A 21,045-nucleotide genomic window follows, 5' to 3' on the forward strand; every position below is an offset into this window, starting at 1 on the left:
CGGGGCGAGTGTGAAATGGGCGAGGAAAATGTCCGCCAAAATGTAATAGTATCCCGTAGAGCCAAGGAATGTTATGCGTGTGGGGAATGTGGACATTTAAAGAAAAGTTGCACTTATAAAACGTTGTTTGCTGCGTGTATGCGGGAGGAAAATCAACGAACTTTAAGGAAAACGGCCTTGATGGGAAGGCGCGCTACCGTAGCAGGAAGAAAGATAATCCTGTGGACGGCGGTAAAGTAGAGCGGAGGAATACACCCGTAGGTCAAGCACGGAACGCGGGAGTTGTTCAAAATTTTTTTAAAGGGCGTTGTTATTACTGCGGGGAGCCAGTATCGTAGCCAGGACTTGTATATTGGGGGGGGGGGGGGGGGAGCGCTTTAAGAAGCATGGTCTCCCCCCCCCATGAAAGCAGGGGGTCTGGGGGCCCTCCCCCGGAAAAATTTGTATTTTAAGGTGTAAAATAGTGCTATTTTAGCATTTTTCGGTAGGTATTTAAATTTAAATATTGTAATGATAAAAATATTATTAATTTTTAATAAAAAATTGTTTTGAGTAATGAAGTAAGAAATTAAAGATATTTTAATCAATCCAAGTGCCTTGTTCACGTCCACTCAAAATCATAAATCATGCTCGAAGATCGACAATACAAAAAAAGGAATAAAAATGGTTGGGTTTCGGCAGAACTGGCCTATTCCTGGAAAAAATTAGCTTTAGCTTGAAGAGTTACCCAGTCACCACCTGCTTATAATTACCGCGCTGGTTAAATACAATAGGTGTAAGATATTTGAAAACTTGGTACCCGTCACGGCGTCACAACCTTATAGCTTCTGCTCGTGACAGGGGTAGGGGAAGGGAAGGAGAATCGGTAGGGCTCGCTTACTCTTCCCCTCCAGTGCAGTGGCCGGTGATAGCAGTAATACACCCAGGCTTTTAGCTAACCTGCTTTCAGATAGGAAAAAAAAAATGAGGGCTAAGGGGGGGGGGGGGTGGTTTAGAACCCGTAACACCCCCCCCCCCCCCCCATTTTAAAATTAATTGCGATACAGCGCGCTGGTTTGCGCGCGAGGGAATAAAGTCTTTGTTTTTACTGTCGAGAGGTAAGACATGTAAAAAGACTTTGTAAACAAAAAAAGAAAGAGCAAATATGTGGGTATCGTGGTACGCGCTTTCATGCGAGTTAAGTTTGCGGTTATAGAAAAAAGTAAATGAAGTTCCGATTTGGAAACAAACATCGTGTAGCGGTGATGCGTGCGAAAAATAGTTTTTACTTAAGACGTACTAACGTACGATAAAAAGAGGACGGCACTCGTAGACACCGGGGCGAGTAGCTGTTTTGCTAGTCAAGAGTTTGTTAGTAGTTTGGTAAAATAAAGGAAAGATCTCCAGCATTTGCTTAAAACGGGAGACAGCGAGCAGGTTTATATAGCGGACGGAAAAAAGCAAGAATTGCGAGTAAAAATAAAGTTGCATTTCAAAATTGGAAAATGTTGCATGGAGTAGGAATTTTTGGGTTGTAAATAATTTAGTACATGACCTTATTTTGGGTTTAGATTTTTTTTACAGATACGAGGACCATAATAAATTGTAATAAAAGAGAAATACGGTTTGCCTTCAATGATACCAGCTGTTTCAAATTGAATAAAGGGGGTAACAGGAAGGAAGTAGTATGTGGAGGGATTGAAGGAGTAAGTGAGCATTTGGAAGCCCAGAAAGTTAAATTTACAGAAGGAGTAATCCTAGAATTTGGGGATGTGATTACGGAAAGGATAAAGAAATGCGAAATAATGCCCTACAAAATAAATTTAACTAGCTATGAGCCCATCAAATGCGTACCCTACCAGTGTGCCCCTCCCAAAATGCAAGCATTTAGAGAGATAATTAATAATCTGGAAAACGAAGGGATAATATGCAAATCTAGATCGGTGTTTGGGTGATGTTGCACCTCTCGTAAAAAGCATCCAGAAAAAAAGTACGTCCACTTAAAAAACGTTGTAAGACACGGGCCCGCCCTTCGCCTATTCTGGCAACAAGGTGTATGTGCGTCGACTCCTTACTTGATATGCGTTGACTGGGCCCAGCTGGTCGTCCACGCGGGTCGCGGCCGCCAGCTCTCGCCGGCCCATGTTGCTGTCGTCGTCGCTGGCTCGCAAGTCCCGTCTAACAAGCTCGCGCGCCACCGCTCTGCGCGTCACTCCGCCACGTCATCGTCGTGCACCTTCGACCGTCCTCGGGATTGCTCGGAACACCCGATACCCACTCAACACTAGGCGTCCATTTAGCAAACGATTTCAGTTTCATTTTATCATCCTAACGAAATCACTTTAACAAAATGGCAAAAACCAATAAAAATGAATATTTTCTAACTAAACACAAAAATAAATACTTCTTCAAAGAAAATAAACTCACGTAGGTAACAATGAAGAAAGTTACTGGAACCGGTAACATTACAAAATAAAAATTTACTGTGTTCATGGTGTCCTATAACTCAACGTGAAGCCGAGAACAGTCAGTCAATCACGGTTACAGGCATTTTATTTCTAAAGTTTTTAATTCTCCATCTGCATCAAATTATATACGGCGATTGAAAAGTTATATATAGCGGTAGTTAACACTTCGCAAAAAAAAAAATAATTGAATCACCTCAAATTATTTCAAAGATATAATTTTGCTACGTCGAAAACATTCGCGGTGGTCGTAGAAGTTCGTTCACGATTCAATAGCTTAAATGCTTTTTTGCGATACAAATGTTGTTCGTCACCAACTTCAAAGACGTATGCCAGCTTAGGGAAGAACTTTAGGCCATAAGTTTTTATATATGTTTTAAATTAATTTTGTTGTGCTGAACCTGCAGCCGAAGAGTGGCGGTCGAATCCAGACTCACTCTGTGTATAGCGCGGGTTCGAACGTCTTGCGAGCTGTCAGCGGTAGGTGAAGTATGGGAAGGGAATACGTATCAGGGGAGCGCGGCCAAGGAGGTTGGAAAATATCCTTAGGCGCGACATACACTTCTAATGCTATACCCGTTCAAAGTAAACTGACCAAGTAGTGCTTAAAGAGTGATACGTAGATACACGAATCGGCTTCATTACGATGATTAATGTTTTTAGAACAGTTTATGTGTAACCGAGCCGTGCCGAGACGGCTATATTTGGTTCCGTATGGGTCCGCTACTATATTTGGCTCTGCTGGTCGTTTCCATCGATTTGTGAAGCCCAGAACTCAAAAGACTTTCGATCCCCACTATACATAAAAAAAATAGTGGTGAGAGTTGTTATAATTATCTCCGTTTATATTAAACCACTGCCCAGAGCGTTTGACAGTTGAGTCATAGGTCTCGGGTTCAACTACCGGGTTGGTTTATAATCAGATACTTGTGAAAATTTCCTTTCCGGGCTCAGAACTGAGATTGCATTGTTCTTTATTTGAAATACCAAGTGTTACTATTTTCAATGACCCCAATTAATATTTAAACATAACATACATACCTACATATTACTATATATGATAACTTATGAGTATATGCATCTTGAATGTAAATATAATAGTGAAACCCTTTGCGTTAATTTTTTAGTAGTATTATTTTTGATTGTTATTTTATTTTGACTTATTCACTTTTTAATGTGTCGTGTATAATCGCTCGGATATCCGCGTCTACGCTTCACATATTTGTTTTCCCCCTTATTTATTTTATAACTTATATATATAAGTATGTTTTTATATGTTGTTTTATACTTATATAGTGCCAGCCTATTTTGGACTATGTCTGTTGGCCAGCGCTTAATAAATATATAAATTAATATTTGTAATCATGGACGTAGATAAGGGGCAGGATGGGCCGGAACCCCCTGCAATCAAAAAGCCTCTCTCTGAGGGGGCTCATCTGTGGTTGCAAAATAATCGTAACTGAAAAATGGGAATGATATACGTTATCCCCCCCCTCCCCGGGGAATCCTACAAATTGTCGTCCATGTATATGAATATTTAAAAACAAATTTGCCTCTCGACCACCAAGTTGTGGCACTGTCCGCTGTGAGGCGCTAGTGGCCTGCCGTCGGCGGGCACAACTTCTTGCTCGTCGAGAGACGGGAAGCCTACAACTCACGTAGTTTCGGTTCCCTGCAAGAATTTCCGAAGATTTCCCGAAGTTTTGCGTTTTGATATTGACGCCACTTCAGCCGCTAAATCAGAAGTTTCCAATGAAAACAAGCATGTTGTGACTGACCTGACCTAACCTAACCCTTCGATTTTTTTAATTTTCAATTTTTGAGAGAAATCCGAAGTTGCACGAACGTGGTAGGGAACCGAAACAACGTGAGTTGTAGGCTACCGGTCGAGAGACACGGTGCATTGCTCGTCACCTCGAGGCATACTTGAACGGTTTTACATAGCGTGTGCTCGTTCAGAGCCTCTTTCGGGTGGATTTATTAAAAATAATTTTTAAAAAGTTAGTACTTATTTGCATGTTCGTTATTTTTATACCCAAAATCTTTGCTTCTGCATGATTAACTGCGGATATATAAACAGTGGCATACCACTGTGATACAATGGTGAACAGTGGATACGCAGGATAAACAGGGTTTTTTGTTGACATCGTAAATTGGGCTATCGATTTCTCTCTTTGTGTAACCAAAACTGCATAATTATGAGCCAAATGCGGACACCTATTTCATTGCTGGGGACAATTATTATATAAATTTTACTACTTAAGCCCGTGATATTAAATATTTTTTTTTTTTTTTGTAAAATGTATGTAATAACGTTCAGGGCAGTTGCACTGAAGGAAAAAATAAACGGTGCGTCACAGGCGGTGCCTACTTTCCTCATCCACGGAGTCACGGAACCTGTTCTCCCTGTAATCCTTTTACGATAATCGGCCACAATTCTGGACCTGGTCACGCCCTCGTCCACCCTTGTGAGGTCGGTCAGCGAACATGTGCGTACGTTGAACATAGTTCAGGAGTGACGCAATGACTTGGGGGGGGGGGGGGGGGGGAGGTGGCGGGGAAGAGAGATAAATACCCTGGGAGAAAATTTCGTTGTTGTGCTTTCATTTCCGGATATTTTAAAACGCCTACGGGAAATGCTAATGCCGCGACAATTAGGGCTATTAAGTAAAGGAAGAGAAGCCCTTGGGGAGAAAGTGTTTGCTGTGGCGCCCATACGAAACAAACGCATGGTTAGTAGATGCGCGTAACGGTGAGGTTCGGGGAGACGTGCTTTATGACAGTGGTTACGGAGCCCCCCCCCCCCCCCCCCCCGGTACCTCACGCAACTCGTTTATTTTTAGTGTCGTTGCGGTAAGCGTCAGGAAGGAAGGAAGCAGGAGATTGGGGCCACGCCCATAATTCACCCTTCTCCCCCCTCCCCCCCCCCACGAGGCTTGCCCAGAAGACGACTCGACTGGTCTACTGAAGGCGGTGCGTGTGAGACCGGCTCGCTACCTGCCCATCCGCCCGCAAATTAATGCCTTCGTATGAGGGGCTGTTGCCGCTGGTCCGAACGTAATCCAAGCTACACGCCTGCGCATTACGATCACCTGCCTCTAACCGTTATGCATTGTTTCATCATGCGTGTTGCGCACGCCACTATCAACTTGGTTTTCCTACAACATTATATTGAGGGTGTGATATCATAAATTATTTTTTTTCTAATATTTCGTGTTTTTGCACATTATGTAACCATATTTAATTGTTCATAATGTTTTCTTCTTTTTTAAAAAGTCCTCATTTAATATTTTTTTTTAACTTAAAGGCAAATTTTTATGTTAATCCTAGCATGTGCTGAAAGCATGAAATGGTATAAAATGTATGAATAACCGTTCATATGTAGCCTTCGTCCACAAACATTTTATTTTTTAGTATTATCATTCATAAATCAATAAAATGTAGGTTTTACCAATACCCTTTAAATATTAACTGCGAGCAGTGACAAAATATTTTACATAGTTTATGTCTTCTCTCTCCCTGTCTCTCTTTTTATCTCTCTTCCAATTTTTCTGTTCTATCTCTTTCTCTAAAAAACACATACCCAAAATCAACCGTTTATTATAAGCATGTGTTCATTTTGCGTACTAGGCCTAAGCACCCTCACACTGTTTTTGGAGTCTTTGAGTTACACTTTGATCTTTCGGTAACACCTAAATAATATGGCGACTCTTTCGCAAAGGTACCACCGAATTTGGTAACTTGTTTTGCATGTTTCTGCAGGCTACTCTCATTGGGGCGATTACGCAAATGAGAAAAACTTTATGCCCATGCGATAGGTACTCTTATAGGCTCTACTTGTCACTTTGAAAAACCCCAAATATTTTCCAAACACGCGGAACTGCCGATGATGGTATATCACCGATCGTTATGTGACGAAAAGTAATGAACATGTATAAAACATTGTATTAAATTGAGATTTTGTCGGTAATACTGTACATGAGTTGCCAACTTATACCTGAGTTGAAACTCGTGGTTATAGAAAATGTGGTTTTGTCCTCTGGGCAGGATAATACTTTTCAGTTTTATATTTTATAGATTTTAAGCATGCCCGGGCTAATTTTAACCATGTGCTTTTTCTATGTATGTAAAAAAACGCAGCTATTCTTTCAAGGGCTTTATCATCAATGTATATTGGGAACAAATTAAGTCAATGAGAAAAATAAGCTGTGAAATTCTTCTATTTTTTTTTTGTGTTTGAAATTAAGTTGCACTTGAGATAAGTTTGAAATTGATTGTGGCATTTAAAGCTCAGCGTGAAGCCCACTGCATTTTGGTACGTATGCGTAGCTTCGGCAAATATTTACGAAAAACAAGTATTTTGATGTGTGCTGCATGCGGCAATAAAACTGCCAAATGACATACATCAACCTCATGCAATCTTTAATATGGTCAAAACCGAAAGTTTAAATAAAGAAATGCGGCAACAGTAAGTTGCCTTTCTCAGGCCCCTTGACGAAGATAAAAAGGGAAAGAAGACTTGCTACTCTATATTTGTGTTTCCTTAAAGATTCACAATCTGAACCAACTCAAACATGTACTTTAGTCACGTGTGGCTTTAACTTTCTTGGTCAATGTTTTCATGACCTAGGTTATTCAATAAAAAAAAAATCTTACAATTTCGAGTTAGTCAGCTGTATCACTCGTTTTCCCTCACGTAGTAAGGGACATTGGAAGAATAATACGAAAGTACGATCATTTATATAAAAATGCGCTCGTCAATTTGTCGCACTTTGCAGGATACATTCATCCTAAATTAGAAAATAAGTAAAATAGAATTCTAGCTCTGAAATATAAGGTTTGACTTACGACAGTTTTTATACCAAGATAGAGAAAGCACCTACTGAAAGGTCACATACTTTTACCTTTCGCTGCTGAACTACTTTTGCTTGCGACGCAGGAAAACACAACCTTGTAAACACAACACTTTATTTAAGTAGAAAATGATCTGTACCAAACACTGTTATTATTAGAGAAGTACAATTACTTCACAGCTGGTAAGATAAGTCAAGCCTATGACTGATCAGCGCGTAACGAAAAGTGCAACATTAGAAAGTGGAGAACGGGAGGGGTGAATAATCAATACGTAGAGTGTCAGACAACTGATAATACGCAAGGCAGGTTTTTTCGATGTCATGTTGTTGAAATTGTAAACCTCCAGTTATGTACGCTGTTGTTTAGTTTAATTATTCAAGTAAATTACTTAATATTTTGTTTAATCGTTCAAGTGGACAATTGAAGTGTGAAGTTTCATTTCAACACAGAAAAAAAAAATGTATGTACTTTTACAAAAGATTCCTCTGGAAACCAGTTGCAAACAAATAGTTTGTGATTCTAGAAGAAGGATATTGTAACGTTGTACAACAGGTGGTTATGGTTATTTTTGCATACATACATGGAATACGTTTTTCGAGATATTGACTATTTCTTACGAAAATTTGCGCATAATTTTATATTTGAATTGATGGTTCATTCAAGCACAATTGGTTTTAAAAAAATGTAAAATGTAATCGAATATTAAACAATTTTACTTTTTTGGTTGTATCATGTTTATTATGAACGCAGTTAATGCTGGAAAGCTACTGAGGGAACAGTTCACAAATAACTTTTAACTATTGGAGGTACTGGGACAACACAAAGCATAAATGCCCGGGTAAAAATCCTAACCCAGTATAACTGCGAACACTATTTTTTGGCAATACATTTGTTTTTATGTAAATGTACAAATTTGCAAATATCTATTATTTTACATAAATACTTCTGTCCCGCTTACAAAAAAAAAATAGTGTACAACATGCGTGGCGTCTAAGAACACTTGTTTTTAGTTTATTAGCACCATTCTTTTATTTGCGATCAAATACATTAAGATAATTAAACTATCAAAAATCAGATTCCTTCCTAATGAAAATTTGGCCGGAAATTTGGTCAGTAATTATTTGAAGCGTGCTCTTGAGCGTAGAAAGAAAGCACAGGAATTTCATGCGTCTTTCCTTTCACTCTCTTTCACTGTCCCGAGAGGCTGCAGATTGATGAAGCCGATCTGCAAGGTGGCAGAGAAAGTTATCCGCTGTCTCTCTGCGTTGAGTGCCTTTGTGTAGCGTTCAAAGTTACATGCATGACTCAGGTTTTTGATTCGTCTAGTCGTTTTTTTTTTTTTTCATTTCCGCTCTTAATAATTTAGGGTTGCGTAACTATTGTAGTATAGTCATGTGTTCTAGGGGCAGATTAAACGTAACTTTTGGGTCGCTACGCCATATTTCCATTCGTTTACACACTGAAAGAAAAGTTTGTTTGCCTCAACAAAATATGTGTTTTATGTGGCGAAATAAATATATCTTGTTAATTCAAACAAATATGTTGTAGTAGGAAAGATTCTGTCGACCCAACAAAATGATGTCAACTCAAATATATATTTGGTTAGGTGTAACAAATAATTTTTGTTTCTTATCGAGTTTGGTTAAGCTAACAAAATATTTTGTTCCACCAAGTAAATATTTGTTTCGCCATATATATAAACAAATATTTGTTTGATTCAAACAAACCTTTTTCTCGGTGCATGCAATTAAATTAAGCCAATGGCCGAATATTGTATAACCCAAATACGTTTTAATTCGATTATCCGTGGTTTTCGCCAGGGATGGGTCCGGCCTTCTGAATGTATCTCGGCAGCCGCGGCTGGTGACAAGACTCATGTCGCCTGTCGTTGGGCTAGGCGGCCTTCCAGCGACCGGCTTCTTTCGCAATCGAACACGCATTCCGGGTGTCCGCGCGCGGGGGACAAGCTTTCCCCAGACTCCCGTGTCCGCCGACCTGCGCCACTCTCTGCCGACAGCACCCGGAGACCCCGATGACGTCCCATCGGAGGGTCGGTCGTCGTGTTTAATTGGTCCGCGGCTTTCACTCTCCGTGTGCGACCGGGGCTGAGGTCTGCCCCGGTCTAGTGTGACCTCAACTGGTTCCTTCTTTTTTTTTTCCTTCTCCCTTTTTCGGGCGCCGAGAACCCGAGTAGTGACGCAACGCGCACCATCGCCGCGCCCCCTCTCCTCCCCGCCAACCATGCAGGAGCAGCGGCAATCGAGTGAGAAGTATCGACACTGTACTCGCGAGTAGCTGCGAAGGTTAAGTATCGTACTCATAAAAGTATCGCATGAAAATTATCGATGCATCGAAATTACAGTTACTTTTCCTCACATACTTAGCGCTAATTGATTTTTTTTACTCTTGTGTTATTTTATTCAATTTTAAATAAAAAGCAATAATAGGTATATAAAGCACTACATCCAATTTAAAAAAAAGGAAATGAACAAGATACCTAAGCGAACGAAACGAATGCATGCGAATGAATGATCGTAAATGTTTTCGTTAATGCATTCAATCACTTTCTAGCTCACTCGCTCGCTCAATTGCGATAAAAAGAAAAGGAGCGCAACTTGGTTATAACTGACCCATAACAGCCAGATTTTCGATCATTCGAACTCATACTACTTCAAATTTGTAAAAAGAGATTTATATCTAGGATTATACGATACGATACTTGCCAAAAAGATTTCATATGAGTGAAAGTATCAAGTAGAAAAATATTGGTAGCGAAAGAAAACGACTCGATAGTCAAAAGGATCGATACTTTTTCCGTGTCCCTACCTTCAGAGAAATGCACACACTAGACACGCTGTCCACAGCGAACACGCAAGAGGAGCAGTATTCTAAATTACTGTCCTCCTATAACTTCCTGTTTCTTACTCGTGAATTAGAAAAATAATTGAATTCAAAATAAAGGCCTGCCTATATTCATTTTTTTTATTAAACATGAGCCTAAAAGGTTTATTTAATGGTTTTCGAGTAACTTTAGGGCCAAAGGCATGAGCATATAGAATGTAATCGTTTGGTACAACAGTTTAAAACTAACGGTAACACTGGTTAATTATTAGAAAAGCAATCAGAATCAATAAAAATTATGCTTTCCCAAACTCTTAAAAACATTTTTTTGGGGTGAAACCAATTTTTATATTTATTTTTTAATCATATACTAAATTAATATTTTAACGATGATTGCTACAAACAAACGTTTAATTCAAAACTGTACAATTTACCACTATATTTCATGCCTTTGATTAAAGCTAGGAATTATATATAAAATGACAGATGCATAGTAATGTTGGAAACCCTTAATGGCCGGCCCCGGTAACAACAGACTTTCACTGCCGTCGCTGACTCGCACCTGCTTCAGATCCGACAGTGTTTCGTCGGTAAAAGTTCAGAGGAGTGTTACGTCGATCTAATGTACGACCTTCGGCTTGTAGCCACTTTGGTTTCTTAGTAGCCACGAACAATATTTCAGAATTTTTTTTTACATAAAATTAGAACTGTTATAGGTTGGCACTACATTAACTAAGAAAGCACGAGTGAGAATCATCGTAAATTTATTGGCCTGTGTGTTCCAGCCACGTCGAAGGCGAAAGGTTCATCGACGTTTCGATTGAAATGGCGTTCACCATCTTCAGGTCGGTGGTCTGTTACTCTTACTACACAGCGCACAAGCCAAGCATCCTCAGATAATGGCTATAAACGCCTGTGATACACATTACAACGTAGTAAATAACAACCTTCTAAATAAATAAATATACATATATATAAGTCAAGTCTGTGTTCGTGTACACTCACTTTTCTCCAAAACTATCCACTGCCAACCAACCTCCTCCCCCCTCCCCGATTTTGGTGGTACGAAGCCCTTGGTTTCCTTATGATAATAAGAGAGTTTGGTAGCATTATCTGTGTGTGGGTGGGAGAGGGTGGTGAAAATCTCTTCTTAGCACATTGGTTTCTCATGAGAAGTCCGAAAATGTTTTATAATAGACTTATCAACCGAGTAGCGAAGTGTACCGGTGGGTGGCAAATATGTAGGAACATGACAGAATGTTATTGAAAGTTTTGGAACTTTCGAGAATCTTCTCGAATTTACAAGAATTTCCTAACATTTTCTAAAATATATACAGATGTTCCAATATTTTATCTAAAATTATGGAATGTTTCGGAATGTTCTCGAAAGTCCCACTACTTCATATTATGTTACTAAATTATCGCGAAATTCCGAATGTTGTAGAATGCTATGGAACTGGATATTGTAGATCCTACATTCCAGTAATTTCGATCCTAAAGATATATAAGGCGAAATTCCCGCAAAATGTTTCCAGTGTTCAAAATCGAACGTATCTGAATGTTCTAGATTTTTTGAAGCAGGAAATTATAGATGCTCCATTCCAGAAATATCGTTCCTCGAAGAATTTGGAAATTTTTTATTTAAATAACTGTGTGGGTCTAAGCTAGGGAGTTGGGTCTTTGTTCCATTAAGCGTGGAATATATTCTCACCCGGGCAACGCCGGGTATTATCAGCTAGTAACTTGTATATGTCACAGGTTATAAACAAGTAACCTAGAAACACACAAGGCCAAAGCACGTCACTTATAAGCACCACCGTCATGGCGCTAATCAACTGAGCAGTGTCGGATCGAACCAAAGACCCTCGCTACGTGTGTGTGACGTCTAGCTGGAATCATGACGTGCGGGCTGGTAACGAACATACACGTGCCGCTACAGATTATTATGAACAAACATAAGGTAGGTACCTATGTATTTCGGGTAAATATGTAGTTGAGCGGTATTTTCGGGAAAAAAAATGTTAAAAATCCGAAAATACCTTTATTGTATGCTCTTCAACTTCCTCTTTTCATTAAGAGGCGGAGGTAAGAAATTCAAATTACGCCCAAAACATTGCGTAAATGGTGCTTGACCACGTCTGATGATGTTGGTAAGTTTGAATTAGTGTCTCCGTCATTAAACACAGTCAATTTCATAAAAAAAAAAAGAGTCCAAAATTATAAGGAGTAGGAGATGGGGGGGGGGGGGATATTGAGAGTTTAGCGCGTGGGTTTTAACCGACACAAGTCATCTTGTATATTGTATAAAGCTCATATGTGGGCCTATATGCATGCAACAAGCAGAAAACTTAAAAATATACAGTCAGTTTTCCATGAAACATAATGTTGAGGTTTATACGTTCTTCCAACCCCGTTTCACAGTTACGATTTTGCAAGCGCAAGAGGGTTTGTCTTCTCCAATGTTTGGTTGTATGTAAATGTAGTGGGAAAAGATGAAGGAGTGGATCTTCTCTCCAAAGTGGTTTTCTCCTTCATCACTCATTGATAGAGACCTGCAAAATTCGCGGATTCATTCGGTGATAGGCTAGAATTCAAACACATATACCTCTTAGATAATTTTGCTATTGGCTTAATGTTCATCTGGACGAATCTCAACCATTTATAAACCCTCAACCAAAGAAGGATCGAATCACAGACAAACCAGCTGAGACGACTTACAAGTCGGCAGCTAATGAACTTGCGTTATTTTCCCGAGTGTAGAGGGGTAGGGCCTATGTGCAATCTATCCTGAAGGCCATCGAAACCGCGAATTTTGCAGGTCTCTACTCATTGATAGTGAAGTCAATTAGTACTTAACTAACCGACTCAATCAAAGAGCTGGCTGCTGAGTACGAAGCATGTGACTAGATTCCAAAACAAAACTACAATAATGACTCAGTAAAGCAGAAATTGGTGGACTAATGTGTGCAAAATTTGCCTACTTTGTGTTTAATGATCCTATAAAAAAATTACTCTTTCAAGTAAAAAACAGGTGGCTGAAATAACAGCCGTTCCTAGAAACAGAAGAGGTTATATGTACAAAATAATTGTGTGTTTTTTTTTTTTGGGGGGGGGGGGGGGGGCGCATGAAGGGCCGAGAACTGTCCTCGTAGTAGAAAATCTCACAGATAAAATTACATTTTTTGGGGGGGAAACATGAGTACCTCTTCTTTGAGGGATTCTGCACTCACCACTGCATGAAAAAGTACTCCAACACGCAACTGTCAAGGTAGGTCTGAGATCCGTGTGCCAGTTAGCTCAAGGTTTGGCCGGGGCTGTTTTTTTTCTTCTTCTGGTGGACGAAAACACCGTGGGTGCGTGTGGGGGGAGGGGAAGGGAAGGTCGTCCAAAGGCGGAATGCCTTCTTCTGGCGTAACTACGAGCGTGTACTGTGGTGTTGGCTTACTGACCGCGTAATCGCGTTTGCGTCGCGACCCTGCCACTGTGTGTGAAGGTAGCGAGAGCCTTATTCGCTGCGAACCGCAACGCGCCTCACCTCGTACTTGACCCTGGCGCTGCAGTCACCACTGCATCTGACGTGCTCCCGTGACCCCATTCTGGATGCTCAATTGCGAGAACACTTCACAACGGGTGGGGAAAGGGGGGGGGGGGAGGGAACGAATTCACACTTGACATAGTTTCATGATGTCACGTACCTATCCAGTCAATTTTCAATTGCTTCAACTTTCTTCCTTTAAGGCCATGTTAATTTTTCTTACGTGTTAATTTTAATGCCAATTTTTGTTTTTTTTGTCCAATTTAATTTTTTAATTATATTATTCGTTAGTTTAAATTAGTTTAGTTTTAATTCATTTTAAATTTTCACACGCTATGTTAATTTTTGCTTTTTTTTTTTTTTTGTGATTGCTTTTATTCAAGGGCTAGTTCTAAAATTTTCAATCTATACCTCCCTTGTGTGTGTTCTGCCTCAAATATTTTGAACGGATATTAACTTAGTGTGATATCATTGGTGCAAAAAAAAATACACGTAATTTTGGTAACAAGAATGCTGAATTGAATACTGCCTGAATTTATCGGCAAACTTACATACTTTACAATACTATCCGGCAATTTTCCATTCTCCTAAACGAACCTCTTCTTTGAAAAAGTCTCCAGAAAGTCTTCGGTAGCACAGGACTGCCTTAAAAAGCATGGCAGGTATATTTTGAAAAAAATTCGAAAAATCATAAAAAATTTTAAAAATCCCTTGCAAAAATACGCAGTCGTTTATTTCTGGAAAGAGGTTTACTTAATATCCTTGCCTTATGGCTGCATGGAGGTCGTGGGACAGATAAACAATGAAATAATTAAGTCTTAGTCTGAAATGTGTTCACCGTCCTGAGCTTTCCCGCAGTGATTTACAAAAAAAATCCAAAAAGTTGGAGTCGGAAAGTAACGATTACGTAAAAACATCTATGAAGACAACGTATTTTTTAAAAATTTTTTTTGATTCATTCGAAGTAAATCAGCCAGTATAAAAATAACTTTTTAATAGTATGAACAAAAACTAAATAGGCATAAATTAGACCAGTGTTTATAAGAGACCGTTAGAATTCTCTAACCAGTTTTTTTTTCTCCTGGCGGTAATATTTTGAAAAATGTACTTTCCATTGATTAGAATTGCAAATGACAAGATGAGACGGGAAAAAAGACCTGTCTGGCGGATTTATATGTTTACTTTTTGCGTAGTTGGTAATATTTAATTTTTCTTTAGGAGACTGTTAGGCTGGCTATGGGGATGTCTCGCAAAATAACATGAAAAATGTTACGTCCTATTGATGACCTTGGCTGGCCTGTCGTACGTCATGTCTACCGGAACGGACCCCGACTGCGTATGGGTCAAAGTATCAAGAGTCTAGCAAAGACTAGACTGACTGCTTCGTCACGGGCGAATAGAGAGTTTATCCATGAATACTGCCGCCTGATTTATCTCCAGAGAAACTTTATCACTTGTGAGAACATGTAAATCACTCGCAGAGAAGTTTAAAACAAATCGCTCATTCACGGCAAAGCGAATGAATTGACTTCGAATATTCCGCCCGCCAGGGAGGTTTGTTCGTTCGAGCCAGGCACGCAGGTTAGATGGAGCACGCAACGCAATACCTACCACCTCTACGCAGAAGGCTTTGGATACGCGTGCAGTCTTTTCCGTCAGCAATGCGCCTCTATGTCGTTTTCATCGGCGACCCTTAGATTATATTGGTGGGAAGTCTGTAAGGAATGCCCAATAACGGTTTACGAAAAGCTGAACATGTCCTTAAAAGAAAAAGAAAACGTTTTATGGTCATAATTTTTTTTTTTTTTTTTTCAAAATCGACCCTGCCAACTGTTTTGTGATAAGACTGATTTTTCTATTGTCCACAAAGTGGCTTATTAGTGACAACAAAATGTCGTTTTCAGTGATAAATCGATATTCCAAAATTATTTTGGTTGGTGCCAATGAATATTTGTGCTGTTTGACTATGTTTAGGGATTAAAAAATATGGTTTTTATCTGGAGTTTAAAAACGCTGCCATAAAATTCTCGCGACTGGTATGCAGGCTCCTTGATAAGTTACAATAAGTTAGAGGGTCACTGAGTCTGCAAATGAAAAATCTGCGCCATTCGTAGATGTAAGGTTGAATGTGTTCCACGCATGAAAGTTCAATCTTATTGCGCGCTTGTAGGTTCGAAGTTTACGGACAATAAAATTATTTTATATGTATAATTTAACTAATTAAAATTCATCAAGTCCGGGATATATGTATTTTTGTTTTCTCACATTCACTATTTTTTATATCAACATTAATTAATAGAACTATCTTCTCAGATACATTTTCACGTTAAATTAAAGCTTAAAATTATGAATCATATGTTTAAAAAGCATAATTATAGAAGAAATCTACTACGATTCTCGCCGTATTTTTTATATTATTTATTTATTAAGCGCTGCTGTCAGTGTTTAGAACAATAATTAATATTACAATTATTATTTTTTTAAATTATAATTTTATGTGATATGGATGAATGTTGTTGTATATAACGTCTACGTATGCAGCACTTTGGCTTCCCGGGTCTATGTCCCCAAATATAGGTGGTGGGGAGGGCAGTATGCAATTTTATGAAGAAAAAAAACTTTTATTAAGTCATGCTGCAGATGTAAGCGCACTACACTGATGACGATTACGGTAATATAAAGGCAACATAGAGTTTGGTTTCTGTCCCAGTATTTGCAGTATGGTGGTACAAAAACACCCAAAATAAAATTAAAATAAAAACTTCAATTGAAAACTTTCTGCCGCGGCCGAGGATCGAAAACACGACCTTTCTGCTCACTGACTAGGCATTCTAACCATCGGATCAAAACAGGCAAACGCCAGATGTTTTGCGGTTAGTACGAACTTCTTTTGTTTTACTTTCTTTTGTCTCGCCGGAGATCTGGCAACGCCGCGCGAGTCCCCCTAATGAGCGTTGTGCGCAGGCGCGTGGACACGCCCCCTTTTTCGCCCGATTTCTCCTCTCGCTCGCTCGCGGTGTCACGGCGGAGTGACACATCCGCGCGGCAGACAATTGACGTGGGAAGGGAGTTAGGCCGGGCGCACAGTTGGAATAATCACAGTCAACAGTAGGTCGTGCGCGCAAGAATTTCACCGCCATGTTTCCGAACCCACTGATTCACAATAGTGCGCACGATGGTCATGTGCATAGGAGGGAATTGAATATATTTTATTTATGTTGACACATGGCGCAACAAACAATGAGACCAGAGTAGGAAGCCATTTCAGCGAGACTATAGAACTGTTCATATTTATCAATCATATTGTGGCAAGAAATGTTTCAAGATATTACAATCCTCAGGTGTAATTCCTGTTTTAAAAATGAATTAATGCTATTGTTACTTATAAGTGACGTGTTAAGAATGGTTAACTAAAAAATATTTATGTGACCCTTATTTATTTTCATATTGCAAAACCGTGCTCACAAATTGCTGGTCAGAGGTAACGGGATAATCATTTAGTAGTTAATATAGTTAGTTACTTGCACTGCCAACATATGTCGGATAGATAGTGATATTTCATTGGCCGTAATTACTAGTAAGATTTCAATTGTGAACCGATTTCTCACAGGTCATGTGCACAGTGGTGCGATTCGCCTGCTGTGCACTCGCGTGTGTTTTAAATTGGGAACCCGGCCTTAGGCTGGACGCGCACGGAAGCAGACAAGATGCGATGCAGCATGACACCACGTGGTGCCTCGCGACAGTTTAACATCGTATGTTCGTTTCTTAATTATTATTTTTTTCCCCCACATTTTTGACGTGACAACGTCTAATAAATCGATGAACGCCGGCTGCACGCACGAAAAAGTGTCCCGTAACGCACATTATCCCGTTACGATGTGTCCCGTTACGCTCATTGTACGCTTGCGCCGCATCTATCTCTCTCTTCCACTCGATTGGAACAACCATCGATTTGACTTTTTCGAGGCACATTAAACATGAAACACTCCCATTCGTTTCCTACTTTTCCTATCATCGTCCTATCCTTAACAGAATAACACAGATTGGAAGAAGTTAAATAGCAAACATGTACAAAAGTTATAGTTAAAATATTATGTTTGTTAAAGTAATAAACATATTTGAATTAATGAGTGCAAATAAAAGTAAATTTATCAATTAAATTGTAGATTTCATTTCACTCTTTCTTTGTATCCATACAAAATAGTGATAATTCAATAAAAATGATTCAATTTTATTCATAAAAGTATGCAATCATTTCATCAATGTTTTGTTATGACGTCACGTTAAACTATCGTCCGTAAATTGACTTTACAGATAACCAATTAAAAAAAAAAAACAATTTGCTGTAGTGATACTCATTCAAAGATGTATTACTTAAAATAGCTGTTTCTTCTACTAAACATGCTGATAAATTTTCATCCGGATCCACGATGAGAAAATTAAATTATAACTCTTAAGTACTTTTAAGTCACAATGAATTAATATTTAACAAAGATAGCTATGAACACACTACCTTTCGTGACAATTTTTCTTTATTCTCGCGCATGTGCAGAACACTGCAGGCATCAGACAGTCTGCTCGCGATGCAGTCGCTCGATGTTGTCGACTCGTGTCCGATCGCGACAGTTATGTGGCGTCGCGCCGCGTCCGATTCCGTGAGCATTACTCGCATGTAAAAGCATGTAAGTCAACTGCTACCAGACAGAATGTCGCGTCCTGTCGCGTCGTGCCTCGTTCTGATGTGCGTGCCCGGCCTTACGGGGGATAGCAGTCTCGTTACTCAACGCCTGTTCGCTCGCCGCCAGCCCATTAACAATTATAATAATAGCTGTTACAAGTGTTTTATTAAGTACAGCACACGCAAAGTGCGTCCATACAAAAATTGGAGGGCTCACTGCGCAATACAGAAATTAATAATTAAACACACAGACTGTAACTATGTAATATTTTTTTTATCATTCCCTTGGAGTCCAGGTATGCTGACTTTTCTGCCCCGACCAACAATTCACATGAGCCATCCTCTAACTCAAGTGTTCTCCTACACTTTAATGTATTCAAATTGTATCCCACAGATCTGTGCCCAGGTTTCCCCCCCCCCCCCCGAGTCTATGCAGGTTTTACCTAGGCCCAACTTAACATAGTTATTTTAATCTAGTTCTAAGATAGGGCAGTTAGTCACGGCATCAATCACTGTCATGGCTGGCCAATCCCCGCACAAATCACACGACGCATGCGACCCTCTAACTGCATGGCTAATCCCAGAACGACTAGGCGTATAGGTTTCGGCCCTTTGACGCACCTAGGTCCCTCCCTAAGCGGGACCACTCCTACATTTACACTTAGTAGTTTTTGTTAGGTTAGGAAAAAATATCCCTCCTCTATCGCGAGTCCAGAGGCCAATTATTCAGGTGGCCAATAATTAGAAGACCTGTTTACTTTCACCATATTTTGGAATTCAAACAATAATACCTTCGTCCTGGTTTTGCAAATGCTCCGTCTCTAAATTGTAGGTCTCCTGAGCCAATGGGAAACCCAGCTGAGAATGTAGAGGACAGTGAAGTATACTCTACAAGCAAATGAAATCGTAACAGTGTTCCAGCCCCTACCAATAGTAGACTTTTTTCGCTCCATGACATGCCCAACTTTCCTATACAAACTCAGGCTTCTTTAGTTGCTTATTGGTAGATTTCGCATCATTTCACAATGACCAGGTTTGGCTATACAGTCCTACTAATATCCAGGAATAGTAAACTGTTCACTGCCTGCCACAACCACTCGGAATTTTCACACCAGGGACTAAATGTCTACCACTGGCTCCAACATGTCTGAAATGTGTGTGTGTGTGTGTGTGTGTGTGTGTGTCAAAATAACAACTGACCACTCAATATCACAATGGGAAGAAAACGTTCAGATGTTTTATTTTAAGGACAGCCTGGTTGCGAAATCAATGAGAAGGATTGTCAAGTTTCTAAAGACTTTTAAGGACTTTCGGTGGAGTCCATATGTTTTATAGTGGGATGGTAGATACATACCTTTACAAAATGATGGAAATATTTGTATAAAAAAAACCAATTCGTACTTGGAAGCAATCGGAAAAAAGTATGGAAAAAAAAATTAACATTTATAACTAATCAATAGGTTAGTCATTTCTATGGGTTTCGAGCAAATTTTAAATTAAAGTTTCTCCACTTCGACTTTCGTTTTCGTGGCCAAAGCAAGCGACCACTTTATAATATTTCCAGGTTTCCGTGGAAAGTATTCACGGCCTCTCGTGATTTAAGGTTTGTTCGGGAGAAAACCGCCGTTTGGAAAAAACCCCGCGAAGCCACGACCTATCGCGCCTTTTTAAAATTTATGTTTTTTTTTTTTATTCTAAGGCCGAGAGAACAGCTGCGTGGTGGAAGATACATTGGCTGGTTGGTTAACAATTCGTTCTGCTCCTCGAAGACGATGATGAGAATCGGTGTGGTGATGGTGGGGGGAGAGGGAATATTAAGGAGGCAGAGAGAAAGACGGCGTTAAAGCCGTTGACATTTCGCACCGGGCGCTGGGAGAGAACAAGAAGGGAGAGGGGGTGACCTTGCTCGGGGATGGTCGATGCGAAGGGGGAGGGGAGGAGGATTGGTCCGGTTGCGCATGCGCCCCGCATTCCTCGTTCTTTCTGGGGCTCATCCTCTCTCGCGCGCTTGCGCAAGGCGTAGCGGCGTTGCCAACGCGCGCGCGAGTTCAGGCTGCGGCCACGCGGGGCGCTGTGCTCGCTGTGTTCGCGATGTTCGCCACGCGAGTGGAATACAGCCAGCTGCACCTCAGGTGTCATGTTCTCTATGTTGGTGACGTCGCCAGGTGTTTATGATGGTGTGCTCAGACTGTGCTTTGTTTTGTAGAGTTCTTACTGCACGTATATTAATCTTTATATATATATATATATATATATATACTATAAACTTATATAACATTTATTTGAAATTGTAGCCACTGATATAGCACTTACTTGTTACGTGTGCTTAAGGAATAACTTTCCGAAATAAGAAATTAGTTCAATCCCATATACCGGCATGTTTGAAATTTATGCAACCCATTCAACAGAGGTGTAAAATTGGTTGCATACCGTTCGTGTACTGAGTCTAAACAAAATACATTTTGAAGAGTTTAAATGAATTACAGTTTAAATTCACAATTTCTTCAATACGTTTTAAAATGAAATAATTTTAAATACCAGATGTACTTTTCAGAAATCTGTGTAAAATATTGACAAGTAAATTTTTTTCTAACCTCAGGTTTGAACATTTATATTAATTTACTGGACTATTTTTTAATCCAAATGTCACTAGTTAAAGACTGAAAAACTATTTTTTTATATTTTAAGTA

General features: G+C 39.7%; 1 protein-coding gene across 2 annotated transcripts in view; it reads right to left on the reverse strand.

The window, feature by feature from the left end:
• Positions 1 to 21,045, reverse strand: part of LOC134537730 (uncharacterized) — a 316,852-nt gene that overhangs the window by 32,996 nt on the left and 262,811 nt on the right. The gene's annotated exons all lie outside the window — the stretch shown is intronic.

Source organism: Bacillus rossius, chromosome 12 (assembly GCF_032445375.1).
Source record: "Bacillus rossius redtenbacheri isolate Brsri chromosome 12, Brsri_v3, whole genome shotgun sequence".
Lineage (NCBI taxonomy): Eukaryota > Metazoa > Arthropoda > Insecta > Phasmatodea > Bacillidae > Bacillus > Bacillus rossius.